The sequence below is a fragment of the Heterocephalus glaber genome, unplaced genomic scaffold, assembly GCF_053883595.1.
Source record: "Heterocephalus glaber isolate CG9 unplaced genomic scaffold, H.glaber_assembly_v1.0 deba00000331, whole genome shotgun sequence".
Classification (NCBI taxonomy): domain Eukaryota; kingdom Metazoa; phylum Chordata; class Mammalia; order Rodentia; family Bathyergidae; genus Heterocephalus; species Heterocephalus glaber.
This window is the reverse complement of record NW_028258142.1, coordinates 29,638,663-29,656,990: the sequence shown is the minus strand read 5'-3', so window position 1 is coordinate 29,656,990 and position 18,328 is coordinate 29,638,663. Positions and strand designations below refer to the sequence as shown.

General features: G+C 36.7%; 1 pseudogene; it reads right to left on the bottom strand.

Annotated features, from left to right (window-relative positions):
• Positions 1 to 12,982, bottom strand: part of LOC101725831 (L-lactate dehydrogenase A chain pseudogene) — a 196,985-nt pseudogene extending 184,003 nt beyond the window's left edge.
• Between the last annotated feature and the right edge of the window lie 5,346 nt (positions 12,983 to 18,328).

Here is an 18,328-nt window from a genome sequence, read left to right as displayed (position 1 = left end):
TTAAGTAGTTAAACTGGAAGTGGAAGTAGAGCTAGATCCTAGTTTCCTTAAAACTCATGCTTTGGTCATTTTCCTTATCTTATGATAAAAAAAAGAATGACAAAAAAAGAGAAAAAAAATAAGATAAAAGACATAAGATGTTTTCACTGCAAAGATGCTCCTTGACTTATGATAGGTTATGTCCTAATAAGCTCATTATAAATTGAAAATATTCTTAGTGAATAATGAATTTAATACAGCTAACTTATCTAATGTAATAGTTTAGCAACACAGTGTGCTGTATAGTATTGGTTGTTTGTCTTGTGACCACTAGCTGACTAGGAGATGTGGTTGCTTCCTATCTTGAAAGTATGGTGCCAAAAATCATTACACAAGAAAAGATCAAAATTCAAAAATGAAGTATTATTTCTATGGAGACTGTACAGTTTTTACCCCATTGTAAGTTGAGTCATCCTAAGTTATGGACTATCTGTATATTAGATTGCTGTGCCTAAGTGAAAGCTGTGTTATATAATGCTTAAATAAAAGAATTAGACAGATAAAGCATACAGAAGTTACCTCAGAAGTATTTATGAGTTTGCAGCACAATGTAGACAACACTCCTATCTTTGCGGTTATATTAGCACTTTAACCCACAACCAACATATGAGGTATAATTAAAAAAAATAGGCCACACATGTGTAAATACTGAATGGTGTCTCTAGTGTGAGAAACTGAAAGTGTAAATAAGGTTCAAAATGTATAATAGATAATATGAAATAGGAAGAAAAGGTCCAAAGGGAAAAGGGAAGTGGGAGGGGTAGGGGAAAGGAAAGAAGGGAAAGGAATAAAGAAGGGAAAGGAGAGAAGGGAAAGGTAAATGATAAAATGGAAACAAGTCTTTATAAATAGGGAAGGGGAATGGGAAAATATAAGAACCAAGATATATCATGTAAAGGTACAAATTCCCAATGATGAATGTCATCATATTGTATATATAAAATGCACCAATAAATTTAATTAAAAAAGAGAGCATACCAACAACAACAAAAGTGAATGTTTACATTTTTTAAAATACACATTAAGAGACATATTGCCATTGATCTTCCTTAAAATACTTTACTTTGAACACATTTATACCATCATTGTTGCCACTTTTGAATTAATTCTGGGAATCTTCTTTTGTGAGTGTCTTTAGTTGCACTGTCCTGGTTGCCTTGATTTCCTTTCATGGTCATTTTGACTTTGGGAAAGATCCAGAAACCACACCTATGCATAAGGTGAATGAGGACACATCATCATGTTTTTATGAGCCTTTCTACTGATGACATTTAGCAGTAGCATTCACCGTATTTTTGGTCACAGCTTGTGAAGACATAAAAAGAGGACTTCTAGACTGCTTCAGAAAGTGGCTAGAACAATGGGATGAATGAAGCAAGGGAAAATATTGTGAGAAGATTAATGATAATTCATGTTTTATTATAATAAGTTTTGTACACAATATATTTTAATTATATCTTATAGATATGAATATGATTAACTTTCCTTTACCTCAAGATGTCAAATACTTAAATCACAGTTCATCACCATGTGAAAAGCAAAGGTTTTCTGAGAACAATATACAAAGACTACACACCCTTAAGTTCATACACTTTTTTCATATTCTTCAAGACTCAATCAAGGCCTTCTACTCACCCTTTATTACCTGACACACCCTTTATTACCTGAATTTTCCTATCTCACAGAAGAATAGAAATGAAACAGTGAAACTGTAGGGAGCACTAATAAAATAGGCATAGTGGTCAGAGTAAAAAATTCATAGTATGTTAGTAAAAGATATGAAAGAAAAGCCATGCAAAAAAATCCAAAACTCTGTATCATCTAGTATTCCCTCTATCGGGTATGTATCGAAAGTAAATCAAATCATTAATTTAAGACACCTGTGGGGTTATGTCTGTTTCAGCACTATTCACAATAGCCAAGATATGGAATTCACCAAGTGGTCCATTAATAGATGAGAAGAAAAACAAAATGTGGATATATACATAATGGAATATTATTCAACTATAAAAGGAAATCTTGTCATTTATGGCAACATGGATGTAACTGGAGGTTATCATATTATGTGAAACAAGCCAGTCACAGAAAGACAAATACTACATGTTCTTTCTCATTTGTGGAAACTAAAACAGTTGACCTCATACAAGTAGAAAGTAGAAAGTGTTCATTAGAGGTTAAGAAGGAAGAAGGGCATAGAGAAATATTGCAACAATAAGTATCAAGTCAGTCAGACAGGAGGAATTATTCTAATGTTCTATAACATCATAGAGAAATTATAGTCTACAAAAACTTATTGTATATTTCAAAATAACCAGAAGAGTTCAAAGTTTTTCTGCACATAGAATTGAAAATTTTTTGAAAGATGGAGATGCTAATTTCTCTACTTGATTACTACATATTTTATAAATGTATTAAATTACACTGTGCCCCACAAACACGTGTGAGAAAAAAATCTACTGTAGTTCAGAACCATTCAGAAAATAATATTGCTGTTAGAGTACCATAACCCTGGTGTAGGAGCTCTTTCCCTACTCATCTATGCATATGTTTCATACTTTGCAAGAATTTAAGTGCCAGGTATTGCTGAAAGTCTGTACATATGAAGATGGATAACTCATAGTCCCTATTTCTGTGGCATTAAGAGTATATTTGGAGACAAGAAATGAGGAAACCGAGGAATATAATAAAATTAGAGAAAATAGTACATGAAAAGAATAATGTAGTGTGGTGGATGTACTTGGTATTTTGGCAGGATAGAAGAGAGGAAAGGAAAGTGGTGAGGAAATTGGTAACAGGATGCTGGGATGTAAATAAAAATATTCATTATATTAATATCAAGATGGCAAATAGGATACTCAAATGAAGCCATAGCAGAGACAGTTTCTAATCTGCATAAATAGCTAAGCAGGAACAAAAGAGGAGAGTGATCTAGGAGAGACTACTCTTCTCAGCGTGTTTCTGAATAACATCTTCCAGAATTTGTCTTTGTGGAGCCTTACAAGCATGGTGAGCTAACTATATTAATAAAGATTTGTAACCTCTACAAGGACTCTTTCAAAAACAGAATTGGCCACCTGAGTAGTGTGATTTAAAATGTCTCTAACAGTAGTTCTGCCTCTATGTCTAAAATCTCAGTGGTAATGATTTGTTAAAAACATTGAAATACTTTGTTCAGACTCATTATTATCTATTCAGTTTAACATATTAGTCTAGTAGTTAGCGCATCTGTAATATAGCTCAGTCCTGAGGAAAGGAAATGCTAGTATGCATGCATTGGTAGAGATGTTTATGAGGTAGGGGAAATATCTCTCAGAAAAAAAAAAGATGGTGATTTTTATCAGGGCTGATAATAACTTCTGGCTGAGCTTCTGGGGAAATAAAAGGACTTGAAGGTGACAAAAAAGACTCAGAAAGCCAAGAAAAGAAGGCTCAGTATTAACAAGGATGTATACATTAGGTGCAGCTTGGCTTTGCAGGCAGGAGTCCAGATTAATCTGGCACATTGGAACTGAGACCACTGTCCACGCCTCTCCTAGCCTTGTAATGAGGCCATGGAACATAAAGAGAGAGGCCTTGCAACCCTCTCCACATGCACAAGGATGATCTAAAAGCAAGGTAAAAAACACATTGCCATTATTCCCCCTCAAATTACTCCTCCTCACTTTGAATACATCCCACAGTTCTTCACATTCTGAAACAGTTCTGGAAATTCTCTTTCGTGAGTATTTTATGTGGTGTGATCAAAAATAGGAATGTTGCTGCTGAATGTCATTCAACCAAGATATGGGCTTATGAAAACATTATAGGGTGTCTTCATCCACCTTATTTACAGGATCTGGCATCGTGCTACTTCTGGCTCTTCTCCGAAGTCAAAATGGCTACAAAAGGTAAATGGTTAGCATCAATGTAAGACATCAAGGCAGACACAGGAGCGCAACTAGAGACACTCACAAAAGAGGACCCTGCAACTGCTTCAGAGAGTGACATGAAGGATAGGATAAGTGTGTTCAAAGTGAGGGGAGTATTTTGAGGGGGATTAATGGCAAGGTATCTTTTACAGTAATAATTATAAAAAATTAACATATACCATATTTTTCAATTGTATATGTTACCTTATTCATATTATTTTCACAGCAAACTCCAAAGTTTGGGTCATTTCTCATCTCCAAGCTGTTTTTCACAAGGATCTGCACACTGCTTTTTCTGTTTGTTATTCCACCCCTCCTCAACTACTGAAACTCTCCCATTGTGATTTCTAGACTTCACAATCATAACCGGCAAAAATCCTATCTCTTCAACCTCTTCTCTGAAATTCCTTTCTCCCTATTTTTCTATTTACACTTTGAACCTGTAAATTATGTGTGGTGTGAGGCTGTTCTGTGTACTGTGAGATATTCCACACTGTCCCTGGAATTTATGTGTTAGATACCAGTAGCTCACCCACTCCGGTCTCCAGACATTGCCTAATATCCGAGGGGGATGGAACATTGAGTGAAATAAAATGATCCCTCATTAGATCCTTCTATACTAATGCCCCTGGCAGGTGCTCAATGACAAGACTTTCACTGAAACCCTCTCAAGGTGTGGCTTTTTCTTTCCAACCTCCTCTTCCACTGCCTCTCCTTAACCCTGCTATCACTGGGACCGAGAGGGTAGGTAACTACTTTGCTCTCATTGTCACATCAGATCATGCTACTTCCTTCCTCTCCTACCTCTCAAGACATTTTAGCTTGACATATCATGTCATCAGATTACATCAGCCTATACTCCTTTGTGTTTCATCTACTGATTTTATATTCTTCTTCCCTCATTTTTTGTTTAATGATTCCAGCTCCTGTGTCATTGTATTAATTATTTGCAATTTCAGAACACATAAAAATGATTCTTCTAACACTTTGACCTTCAGTTTCTTGGATTCCTTTCCTGCAATGATCTTGTCTTTCACTCTACCTCAACCTCTCTCTCTATGGGCATATCCCAAACATTCTAATAACTGATACTTGCGATTCCTCTCTCCATGAATTCGATTCAATGCATCTTATTCTCTCTAATTCATTCATTCTCATTCCTTGAATTAATTCTGGACCCCTGAAAAATTGCATTAGGTTTACCGGGATAAATATCACTGAAGAAAAATGAAAGGAGAGTGGAGTATGCTGGGAGAAACTTCCAACTGTAGTACAGGACTTGTGTTGGTGAAAGGGAAAGAAAGACGTTGAAACAAGAAAAGTCTTAGAGTGAAGTGGATGCAGTTCTAACACAATTTTGGCAGAACTCTTTGGGAATCCTTTAGCCAAAGTTGTCTGTCAGAAGATTCCTGTAGCTCTCAGAATGGCTCTGCTTTAGTATCTGTCTTGTACTCAGTCACTGACAAAGCTAATGTTGGGAAGTTTGGCCTTCACAAAACATAGTGCTAGAATTTAGAATATAGAAACTCTGACCATTGGGCAATTACATTTTCTATATTTGGAATCCAAGAAATGAGTTCTCAGGGCCCCCACAGATCCCTAATCCGATAATATTCACTCTCTTCCTTCCCAACAACACTGGGGAACTCTAATGATCTAACCCCCTTAACTGTATTTTGATATTCCTTTTCCTTTCTTATTCTACTTAAATTACATAGTCAATCATTGTAACAACTTCCTTGTATACTCCCCTCCCCTCTCTTGCTTCTTCATACTTGACCAAAATTAAAACCATGGTTAACAGCACCTCTTTGCTACCCTACCCCATGACTAACTATTCCTATGTGACTAATTAAGGCTGGAGGGGAAAAAATTTTTTTTTCTCTATCTTTACCTTATGATCATGCTTCTTACTTTCCAAAGTAAGAAGAGAATCACAAAAGAGAATTACAACAGTCAAAAGAGAACTTGCACAGGCTCCCCAAAACACAATGTTTCATACTTTCTTACAGGTTCTTTTCTAAGGTCACCATCTCTATTTGCACGCTTGATCTAATTAATTGTTGTTTAGGACTTTGATCCCTAATCATTCCCTCTCTTCTACAGTAAAATTTTCATCCTCTCCACTTGGAGCCTCTTCATTGGCATAAAAAATTCTGTTATTTCTGTCTTCCTTAAAACGCAAGCAACAATTTTCTTCTATCTGCATTTATTGTTTTGATGATCTTATTCAATGTTATGGGTTTAAGTTTAATCTAAATTCCATGAATTCCAAAATTTTTATGTCTAGTACAGTCCCTTCCATTGAATTCTACATTTGTACCTCAAGCTGATCCACTAATGTTTCTATATGCATTCTCAATAGACACTGCATGAGCAATCATGTCGGGAGCGAAGTTCTGGTTTACTTTCCAGCAACTTGTTCTGTCTTATTGCAGTTGGCACAGCTCAGTCCTTTCAAAATGCCTGAGTAACTTTGATTCCTCTTTTTTTCATTCCCTACATCTGTCCATCAGGAAATCCTATCGGCTCTGTCTTCAAAACACCCACAATCTGAGCACGTCTCACCTTCACTGAACCCACTGAAACTTCCACACCTCCCAGAGCTCATTGCTGGGGTGGCTGAAAGGTCTGTTTCTATACCTGTTCCAATTCTATTCTCAACAGGAACCTATGATCTTCTTCAAACAAATTTAAATTATGCCATACTTCATGCAGACTAATGCAGTGACTTCCTAATGTGGTTAGGAAAAAAAGGCAATCTCTTGTCATCACCTATGAACCTTCTATGTTCTGCCTTCCTCAACTCCCAATATCTCTGCCTTTAGATCTATCCTTTCACTCTGCTACACTCATTTTTGCCTTTTTGCTGTTCCTTAAACGTTCCAAGAACGCTTCCTCTGGAGGCCTCTGCATGGCATTTTCCTACTGCCTAATGACTGATCTTTCAGGTATCACTCCCTTCCTTTATTCATGTTCAAATGTTACCTACTGATTTAGGGTACCAGGGTATTCTTCTTAAAATTGTAACTCTTCTTGCAACTACCCAATCTTCTATATCTTACTGTACTTATTCTTTCTTTTGTACACATTCCAATATGCTATACAATTTATTTGTTCATTAGGTTTATCATTTATTATCTGTATCCTTGATAAAATGTAAGCCCTGGGCTGACATTTTCTTCACTGGCTGTTTTCTTCACTGATATTTCCCAAATACCTTGAACATTAGTCAGCCAATAGTTGGGATTAATAAGCAATTATCGAAATAACAGGCAATGAGTAATAAATTGAACCTGCTGTACCTGTAAATTTTCCCTCATTTCATGTCTGCATGGAATAGTGGTATCTGTACTTTGGGCATTTTTTATAGCTCTCCTTAAGGATTTGTGCAACCTTCATCCATTCACATATTTGAGTATCAATTAAATGTAAGGCATTATTCTGATAAGTAGAGCAGACCCTTGACTTATGAACTCAATTCATTTCTGAGGACTGGTTGTAACTCAGGTTGGTCAATTGAAGGCTCAGGCTCCTCTAAACAGCCTTCAAAGTCTCTCTCCTGTATACAGGTAGATATCAGTGTCCTTAGAGAGACATTGGCCTAGGATTTTTCAATTAACCCCACACAGGAAAGGATGTTGTAATGGTCCTTCCAGAACTCTTTAAGGGCTAAGTCTGTATCTGAGACCATCTGGAAGCACAAGTGGCCGGCATTTAGGTTGTAACTCAAGACTTTGTTTGTAAGTTAAAACAAAAATTCTAATCATAACTCAAGTTGATCATATGTCAGGCCAGTCTTAATTCAAGGGTCCATTGTATCAATAATTGAAAACAGAATTTTGCTAACAATAAGTAAAATAAACACATTTTCTTCATTTTCTAAGAGAAGTAATATCTAGTTTTATACCTGAAGAATAAAGATATCTGTAGGGGACAGGGGAAGGGGACGTTACCAGAACCTCTGCAGTGAGTCCTGGTCTCCTGCGAGCCATGGCAGCACACGGCGAATTACAGGAAAGGTAGAAAAACGAGACTGAGAAGAAGCTGAGCTTTGGTTCTGATCAGTGCTGCTCTGGGCAGCAAAGACAAAGCCCCCAGCTTACCACACCTTTTATTCAGTACATCGGGAGAAACAAATGTAACAAATGACTTGCAGAGAGTTCAATGGTTCACATTGGGATAAACAAGGTGTAACGGAAGGCTTGCAGAGAGTTCAGTACATCTCCGGCAAACAAGATGTTAATCAGTCCAAGAACAATGAGGAACTGAGCAGATGTTTGTTCTCCCAGGATGTTTCTCGTCCTGGAGAATCACAGCATCACTGGATCAGTGAAGTCTCAGTTGTGACCGGAGGCCAAACTGAAGTTATTCTGTAGCTGGGCTGTAGGCAAGAGAACTAGGCTAACCAAATGATTTATCCCTAGAATTATGTAGCATTGCTCCCAACATATCTCCCTTTCTTTTTGTTTTACGTGAAGGAGTTTTATGAAAAGCAAGTACACCCAACAATGGCTTGTCCCTATGTTGTGTGAGGATCTATAGTTTGACTGGCTTAGCTGTCTATATTAAGCACAACCTTTCTGGATTGGGGCTGTAAAAGGATTAAAAAATCTAACAATTTGTTTTTAAATGGTGGGCTTAAAAACTTAAAACTTTTGTTGAACTCAAATAACTATTGTCTTTAGTTATACTTTTCTACTGGGTGTTTAAGACCAAGTTACGGTGAGACCTATATTAAATAAAATCAATCTCTTGTTATCTAACAAGGTCAATTAAGTCTCCACAGGCACTGTCTTGGAACCATGCATAGAGCCTCTTAGCTCCTGTGTCAGTGTCACCCATCAGGATATGTCACGGCCTTGCTTGACCATGTTGCTTCCTGTGAAAGCATGGGAGATTTTTTTCCTCCAGGTGACATTCCTTTGGCACACTTTTTGTTGGATCTTTACTGTTTTGGTGTTCAGCAACCTTCCTGCTCAGGAGGTTGGATGACTCACCAAAAATGCAGGATCTCAGAGATGGTTCCCTCATGTCCTGGATCTTTTTGTTACTGTTGTTGACCTTGGAGGGCCAGGGCCAAAATATTGGCTGCCTTCTTAGCCCAAATACCTCTTCAGTTTTGGTCTCTAAACTTTGGTTGTTGAACACCCAGAAGAGAAGATCAATAACATTAGCATTGTAAGAGGAGTAGTGAACTCAACTATTATAATTTTACCTGGATATAAGCATTTTGGAATAAAAATATAGTTAAACTGTTATTATTGCCAATGATAGTTGCTGTTGTGGTTGGATCCCTGAGTAGCTATCTTTTTACAGGACGCCATCTAAGGAAAATATATCAGCCTACAAGTGTGCCTATTTTCATAGGTGGCTGGAGCATAAGAGAAGGGCAAATACCTGAATCAAAAGGTTATTACCATAAACAATGTTAGAAGACCCATACAATTAGAGGGCATGAATACATTTTGTACACCAGAAAAGGAGCAGTAATAAATATCACAGTTACATAAAACCTTATGTTCTTCACTGTAGTTTGGTACCAAAACCATCTTTCTAATAACACTCTTTTTTATGATACAGAAATTAAGCTTTTGAAGATGACCAATGTGGACATATTACAATAACATATTCAGAACGTAACCAATGTAAACATTTTACAATCACATTTTTAGCGCTTAAACATCAATGATAACCAATGTAATCAATTTATAACATATTTAGAATTTAAACTTCAATGATAACCAATGTAATCAATTTATAATAACACATTGAGACAATATTTGTTGTGGTGTGTCTCCCATAAGATTATAAAAATTACTAGGGGGTCCCTTTAGTGAATTAAGACCAGAATAATTATTTTCTGGGTGGCCACTTCTTTATTCACCAAAGGGAGTACCCACAGTCTCTATCTATTTTCACAAACAAAGAATAAGAATATATATATCTTCCTATTTTACAACTGCTTATTGCAATTTGATTATTGCATGTAGGTGACAATATACATTACTTTTATAAAATAAATCTTGGTGGCACTTTGATCAGTTAGCAACCTGGGAAAGAAGGCATGCCTTTAATTTAATAACATTTATCTGTAAGCAAATTTAACAATAGGTGAATATCTTTTTAAAAATTTTTTTCAAAAGGTGAAAAGGAAAAGAGAAAAAAAAAATTGAGCTCAACTGTACAAACAACAGACAACAGACAAACATATAAGACAATTTATAAAATTAGAATGCACTCAAATATATTTAGCCAAATTGAATCGTAATATCCTTTTTATGATTATTAGATTTATAATTGTATGACTGGTCAAAAACTTTGGAAGTGTCAATTAACAGAGATCTCGAGATTAGAATCAGAAGGAATGAAAGCGCTTTTATACCTGTAAATATAAAAGGAGCATTTTGAAGTTGTCCCCCACCTTCATAAATTTTTTTACCATAAATCTACAATTATCATTCCTCTGGGGGCATCATCTCAGTCCTGGACCCTGCCATGGATTTGTTGGTTGTCGCTGGTGAGGTGGGTCCCTGAGGTGCAGCTGGCTCATCGCTTTCAGCCAGGGTGCTATGACTGATTCTGTGAGATGTTGGTGGTTCCACCAGCATGACCCACGGTCTCACGTTCCAGGAGGGCAGCCACAAGATTTTTTCATTATCTGTTAGGGCACAGGTGAAACCTCTCCCCCACGTTATTAAGGTAGGAGGAATTTTTTGACATATGGCCTTTTGTAATCTTAAAAACAAGTTTAATAATTTAGGTTCTAAGGTAGAGTAGACCATAACTCCTTAGTCTTTGAGTCAACCAAACTGTGTAAGAGGAATCATTTAAAATATTAAGAGGTTGGGGAGGGAAGTTTTCAATCACAAATATAATGGCTAGCAACTCTGACCTCAGTGGACTAAGGCCCAAGTGGGGAGCGTTCAGGGGAGAGACAATTACCCCTTTGCCAGGCCTCACAGAGAGCGGTACCTACACGTTCCCATGATATTAAGTTAAGCTGTCCCTTCCTGGGGAAAAGATGGGACATACATTTGCATGTCTTTTAACAAATCTTCACAGCACCCTTAGGTACTGGATACATAGCTTGCTTTAACAGCAACTTAAGTAATTTGGTAAAGTTACGCTGTTCTGTTGACAGAGACTGACCCATAGTTATAACTCAGCAAAGATAGAAAATTACCCCCAGCTGGACACACTTACCACCTGTGTCCCTCGTCCTAGTCCGGAAATCGTCCTGGGAGATCCGTGTGCTGTCTCTCTTACTCCAAGTTTGTCTCACAGCCGAGTTCACCCCTGGATCCGATTCACATCCACATTGGGCGCCAAATGTAGGGGACAGGGGAAGGGGACGTTACCAGAACCTCTGCAGTGAGTCCTGGTCTCCTGCGAGCCACGGCAGCACACGGCGAATTACAGGAAAGGTAGAAAAACGAGACTGAGAAGAAGCTGAGCTTTGGTTCTGATCAGTGCTACTCTGGGCAGCAAAGACAAAGCCCCCAGCTTACCATACCTTTTATTCAGTACATCGGGAGAAACAAATGTAACAAATGACTTGCAGAGAGTTCAATAGTTCACATTGGGATAAACAAGGTGTAACGGAAGGCTTGCAGAGAGTTCAGTACATCTCCGGCAAACAAGATGTTAATCAGTCCAAGAACAATGAGGAACTGAGCAGATGTTTGTTCTCCCAGGATGTTTCTTGTCCTGGAGAATCACAACATCACTGGATCAGTGAAGTCTCAGTTGTGACCGGAGGCCAAACTGGAGTTATTCTGTAGCTGGGCTGTAGGCAAGAGAACTAGGCTAACCAAATGATTTATCCCTAGAATTATGTAGCCTTGCTCCCAACAGATATCATATCTAGAAGAAAAGTTTTCTTCTTCTGAATTTAAATCATTGTTCAAGAACTTCGGCATTCTGTCACTTTGTCAATCATTTACTATTTGTTGAAAACCCATTGTGGGCTAAGCACTTCTTTTAAGGCATCTTCTAAGCAGTTCTTTTAAAGCATTTTTAGCCTCAGTGGTATTAGGTTTAGTGGTAAGGATGGGAAGGAGCAAGTACATGATTTTTTCACAGCATTAATTGAGACCATTTCTGCCAGTTTGTTTCAGTGCACAACAAAGACACAAAAACCATAACACAGGACACCAAAGCCTATATTCTTAAGGTGAGGATACTCCTGTCCACCAGAGAAGATTTCCTGGCAGGTACAAACTTTAAAATAAAAGGGCACACGCCCTACCTGTAATCTAGATGCAATTTTTGGAACTGCTATGCTACCTTAGACCCCTGCTTAAAAAAATACTGCCATACATCATCTGGTGATGATTTGGATAGCCCAGCCCCTAAATTTTAAGTTATCTTCAAATACGATGTTTTATATTTTGTGTATTTGGAAGCAAAGAGGAAAGTTGAATTGCTGAGGCCACCTGGTTACTTTGTGTTCTTTATAAATGTCATAAGAGCCACCTTCTCCTCCCCAGATCCTCCTTCTCATACGAATTTACGTTTGTTGTTTGAAGTGTGATTTAGTTGTTTGGAGTATGTAAAGTATAAAAATAATCTCAGTAATGTTAAAAGATATTCATGGGGGTCCTCTGTAACCACTTAACCATAACTTCTTTATAACTGGAGCTTGTTTTGCCACCTGAATGCACACACAGAGAAATCACTTTGCTCCAAACAGAATGAGCCAGTACAGCTGCAGCAGATACATTAACTCAGGTTAACAATCCTGACTGAGTCTGTATGAAAACATTTCTACTTCCATTGAGTCTGTGCCAACTGGACAACAAATGTGCCTAAAGGAGGTAGGTGGAAATGAGTTGCTCCAGTTGCCAAGCTAAGCAGTCTTGGGCCCTGGGTTCAACATCAGCCCCTGGGCTAACACCAGCAGGACCTCTGTAAACTAAGCATAACAACTTACCTGCAAAGACTCCTTCCTCATTTCTCTGCCCAGCCCACCAGGAGCCATTTTTAGCCTTTAGGTCTCCAAAATAATTGACCAAAGTGCACTTCTGTGCCATGACTGAATTTTTTGCAGACAGATCTCTGGGCTGGGGGCGGAAGAAAGCCAAGCAAGATTTCCTGCACCAGTCTGAGCTTGACTTCCGCCAATTTTCTTCTCAGAAGGTTGCACACTGTTCAAGTGAAACAGTGAATGTTGTGGTGTACAATGGATTATAATGTTTGTTTCTTGCTTGATAAAATGTTTTAAATTCTTCTAAAGCTATAGTTCCATAAAAGGGTAATGTGAATTTCCATTAAGCAGAGGATGATTACATTTGCAAATATGAGTGAAATGATCAGAAGATTCCTTGGGAATATGCCATGGGAAGCCAAAGGGCAGTTACCAAGCTCTCTCTGAAGCTGCAAAGAAGTTATTTCCTAAAGCTAGAGTTAGTCTATTATTCAAGAAGCAGAGAGGGAGGGAGGGAGTTGAGGATTTGTTCCGTCTCATTTATTTCACAGCACAAAAACCTGTTGTTGCTAATGACAACTTGGACTAGAAAGAGAAAATGGAAATGAAAGACTTGAACTTTGCTTTAGCATTATGGTGTTCATCCTCAGTGCAACAGAAAAAATTGGCTTCGATGAATCTGAGGTGGATGGTTAGAACAAACATTAGTTGTTATAGTAACAGAAATGGAACAATATATTGAAGAAAACAAGGACTTCAGGGTTGGAGTGCCCTTGGCTCTGTACTGGCTCTGCCACTTAACCCCTATGAACATTTCTCTGAGCCTCGGCCCCTAGCTGTTCCGTGGGTAATGCAGTAACTACTTCATAATGATTTGGAAGAATGAACTGTATTTTTAAAAAGCATGGGAAAAATAAAGAACAACATGCTATCACCCAGTAAATTCTCCATGAAGAGTTTGTCATTTTTGAAATGGAGACAGACGCTAATTGATTCAGTAAATAAAGTAGAAATTATTTGTATTATTTTTCCATCCATATAGTAACCTTCCTTAATCTGTGGTGTGTGTGTGTGTGTGTGTGTGTGTGTGTGTGTGTGTGTGCTTTGTTTGTTTGTTCTGTTGTTTTTGAGACAGGGTCTTACAATGTAGTTCTAGCTGTCCTCCAACTCAGTGTGATCCTCCTGCCTCAGTCTCCTGAGTGATGGGATTATAGATGTGTGCCACCATGCCTGATTTAACCTTCCAAATTCAGAATAGGGCTTTATCTTGCTTGTAACTGTCCAATTACTATGGATCACAGAATGGGAAATCTAGTTTTGTCTTATTGAGTTGTCTTGCTCTTATTTCACTCTATTTAACCTAAAGTGTTCTGAGGTCATAAAGATGCACCAATGAAAAGAAAGTAAAGGACTTATTTCCACATGGAGAAGTGGATTTACACAGAAGCACATAAAAGTAATTATTTCCCTCACAGAGTTGCCAATACTAGAGAGCATCAAATTAAGATTTTCCATTAATCTTCTAGCTCAAAACACCTGACTGTTGCAGTTGACATGACCTTGATAACAATAACGAACGTGAAACAAAATAAAATAAGCCCCCTTTCTGTTCAAGCATTAAGTGAAGTTTGAAAAATACCTCAGTTTAAATTACAGTGATACCTTGATTCACAAACTTATCATGTTCTAAGATTCTGGAAAAGATGGCCACGTTTGTCTTTGTATGGTAAAGATGGCCACAGTCATGTTTGTCAATCAATGCAGAGTTTGCAAACAAAAGCAAAATTTTGCCAATTGCCCCTGTTTGTGAACCAACTCTTTTGCAAACAAAAGAATTCATGGTCTGCCGCCTGCCTCAAAACTGAAAGGACCCGAGTTTGATTCCCCGGTACCAAAAAGAAAAAAGCATTCATGAAAAGAGGTACCACTATAATCTGTTTAATTAACAGGAAAATCTGGAGCAAATCAATCAGACTAAGACGTATTTTATTGGTAAAATATCCATGTTGTAAATTGTTTTTGTTTGTTGATAAGAAATGCCAGGGTTACAAAATACTTATCACTCAGAGCTAAACAAAGAACATGACTAATAAATAATCAGATTAAGACAAAATGTATGAAACAGAAAACTTGAGAGTGTGCAAGTACTATTGATGACTTGTGTGTAGATTTTTCTTTGCCCTACTGTAAGGAAACAATCTCTTGCTCTTCGATTGTTTCACTCCTTATTGATACCATAAGACTGTTTGAATAGTGAAACATGCTTAAAAATCATAAAAAGTCATAATCCACAACTGGTGTTAGAATAATATTGTTAGATAAATGGTGCTTATTTGAAAGTTGATATACAACTAAAATGATAAAGCTCAGTTACATTGTCTTCCAAAACTTTGAAACATAAAAACAGTGCCTGAACTTCTTTAACAAGCATTCTTTTAGAAAATATTAATTACAAAGAAGGTGTTTTTAATAGTATCAAAATTTAAACAGGACATGGGACTTTGCTAAACTTTTAGATTTATGATATTGAGCATCTTTTCAGATGTTTGTGAAATTTTTGAATTCTGCTTTCACCTGTTGTTTTTTTCCTACTTGAATCACATAGATTTGTTGCACTTTTTAATTTTAATTCTTCATGATCTATGTACATTACAAATATATTTATTCCTGTTCATGCTTTATTTTTACTTGTTCTTCGTAACTTTCCTTAATCTTTAAAAAGACACTTATAAAAATTTACAACTACTGTCATACTTAGTGGAAAAATGCTGCATGCTTTCTCCTTAAGAAGAGATTAAGAATGCCTGCTCTCCCCCTTTTTCTCATACTTGAAGTCCTAATCAGTGCAATAAAGCAAGAAAAAGATATTAACATACAGATTTAAATGTGAGGTAATATTGCCCTGTTCACAGACAAATTATCTATCTTTAAAAATATGGTGGAATCTGTAAATACAGTATAAGTGATTAGAACAATATTCTACTATACAAGATCAATATATAAATATCAACTATAAATCTATATTATAGTAAGACACAATTAAATCTGTATTGTAGTAAAAATATCCAAAAAGTTGCATAAATGGGCAATTGTTTTTAATAAGGATACAAAAGTAAATCAAATGCAAAAAGAAATCTTTTCAATGAATAGTATTGAAATTATTGAAAATCCATATGCAGAAAAGTAAATACTGACTTCATACCTTATACAAAACTTCACTAAAAATGGATCACAGACTAAACTGTAAAATTCAAAACTATAAAGCTCTTAAAATAAAGGTAAGAGGAAAAACTCTGTACCCTTGAGCTAAGCAAAAAGTCACTAGAAATAACACCAATGGCATGGTTCATTAAAAACTGATTAAATAAATTTCACCAAAATTAACAACTTTTGTCTACAAAAGACTTTGTTAAGAGAATGAAAAGACAAGATACATATCGGGAGAAAAAGTTTACAATCATATATGTGATCAAGGATTTGTATTCAAGACATATAAAGAAGTCTCAATCCTCAACAAGTTTCCAAACAATAGAACCCAAAGCTAGGCAGAGAATGTGAATGAACTTCACCAAAGAAGATATTCAGATGGCAAATAAACACAAGAAAACATATTCTGTGTTGCTAGTCATCAGAGAAATTCTTTTAAGCTACAGTGTAATGCAATATCACTATACATCTATAAGAACAGATTTTAATCAAATGACTTTACCAAGTGCTTGCAAGGATATGAAACAATTGGAATTTTCATACATCTGTTTGAAGAGAAGAATATAAAATTTTATAGTTATTCTGAAAAATGATTTAACCATTGCCTATAAAGTTAAACACATACTCTATGATCCTAAAACCTTATTCTATATTCTCATAGTCTATATTCTACATTCTTTATATTCTCATCTAGAATAATGAAAATTGTTTTATTCAGAAAGAATACACAAAAGCTTTGAATAATCTTCTTCATATTTACCCCAAACTGGAAGCAACCCAACTGTCTTTCAAGGGAATAAATGGATAAACAAAATGTGGCTTACTGAATAGTAGAACCCCTTCTCTACAATAAAAAGGAATGGACCACTGATATACTTACTAACATGGGTAATCTCAAAGCCATGAGGCTGACTAAAAGGAGTAGTCTGAAAAGGTTGCATATTATATGACTTCTTAATGATATTCTGAAAAAGAAAGAAATTACAGGACACAGAGTAGATTAGTGGTTGACAGTTGCTGGGGTGAGGAAGTGTTTGAATACAAAGATAGATCATGTATGTGTGATATTTTGAGAATGGTGAAAGTGTTTCATGTCCTTACTGTGACTGTAGTTACATGAATATATCCATGTAGTAAATTCACAGAATTGTACATCCAAAGGAATAAATGTTACCAAATAAGAATTTTAAAACTCATTTTACTCATCAGGACAATAATTCAAGCTAAGATCCAAACATCCAGGTATGGAAATGAATTTTCTTTGTTGATGAAAATTCCTTATATTCTGATATTCAGGTAAAAATGGACTTTGCCTAATTTGCCAAATTTACAGGAACTAGTTTAAAGCCAAGAGATACTCAGCCTTTGTAAGTAGCTTTTAGTACATATCATTTAATAAATGAATGTATAAATACTGACTTGACCATGTGACAAGTGGCCCAAGCATATGATACAGAGCACACAGAATTTAGGTAATCTGTCACTATACAACAAGAAACAATATCAAATCTCCCACCCTTCAGTTCTCTATTTGTACTTCATTCTCTTCTTTCAATCAAAATCCCACTCATTGTTAAAGGTTCTGATCAAATTTTGTCTCTTCCACATGTTTTCCATGTCTTCTCCACCTCACTTTCATTTTTCTCACATTTGAGAAGGTGACAACTTGAATTCTGACTCTGAAAGTAACCAAATAACCTGGCACATTACATGCTATTTTGTAATGTGGATATATCTTATTCCTCTACAATTATTGAAAATCCATGGATGATAAAACTGTGATCAAACATGCTGTCTTCTTTTTTCTGAATCCTTCTCAGTATCTCCATCCCACTCTCATACCTGGAGGTGATGGCTGATGCTGCCTTAGGGCTGATGCTCTGTGAAGGTCCGCATGACCTCACTCCTAGGTAGGCAGGGAACATGGTTTTGCTGAAGCTGAGAGGTTGGATACAAGTGATGACGAAGGGTGATGCAGCCCCATTGTTCCAAGATCTCAGGATGGCAGTAGAAACTTTTGGGCTGCATGCTGGCCTCAAGCTACATTGCGGCACAGAGCGGATCCCTGGCATGGACTCTTACACCATGGAAGAGTGAGTAGTTACTCTTATCAACCAGACTTGGTGCAGAAAGTTTAGTCTGCCCACAGAAAAACCCACCACCCTGATTCTGTAGGGGGACAATGGGGGAGAAAATGTTAGAGTGCACTAGATCCCTTAAAAATTCCATTCATGGAATTATGTTG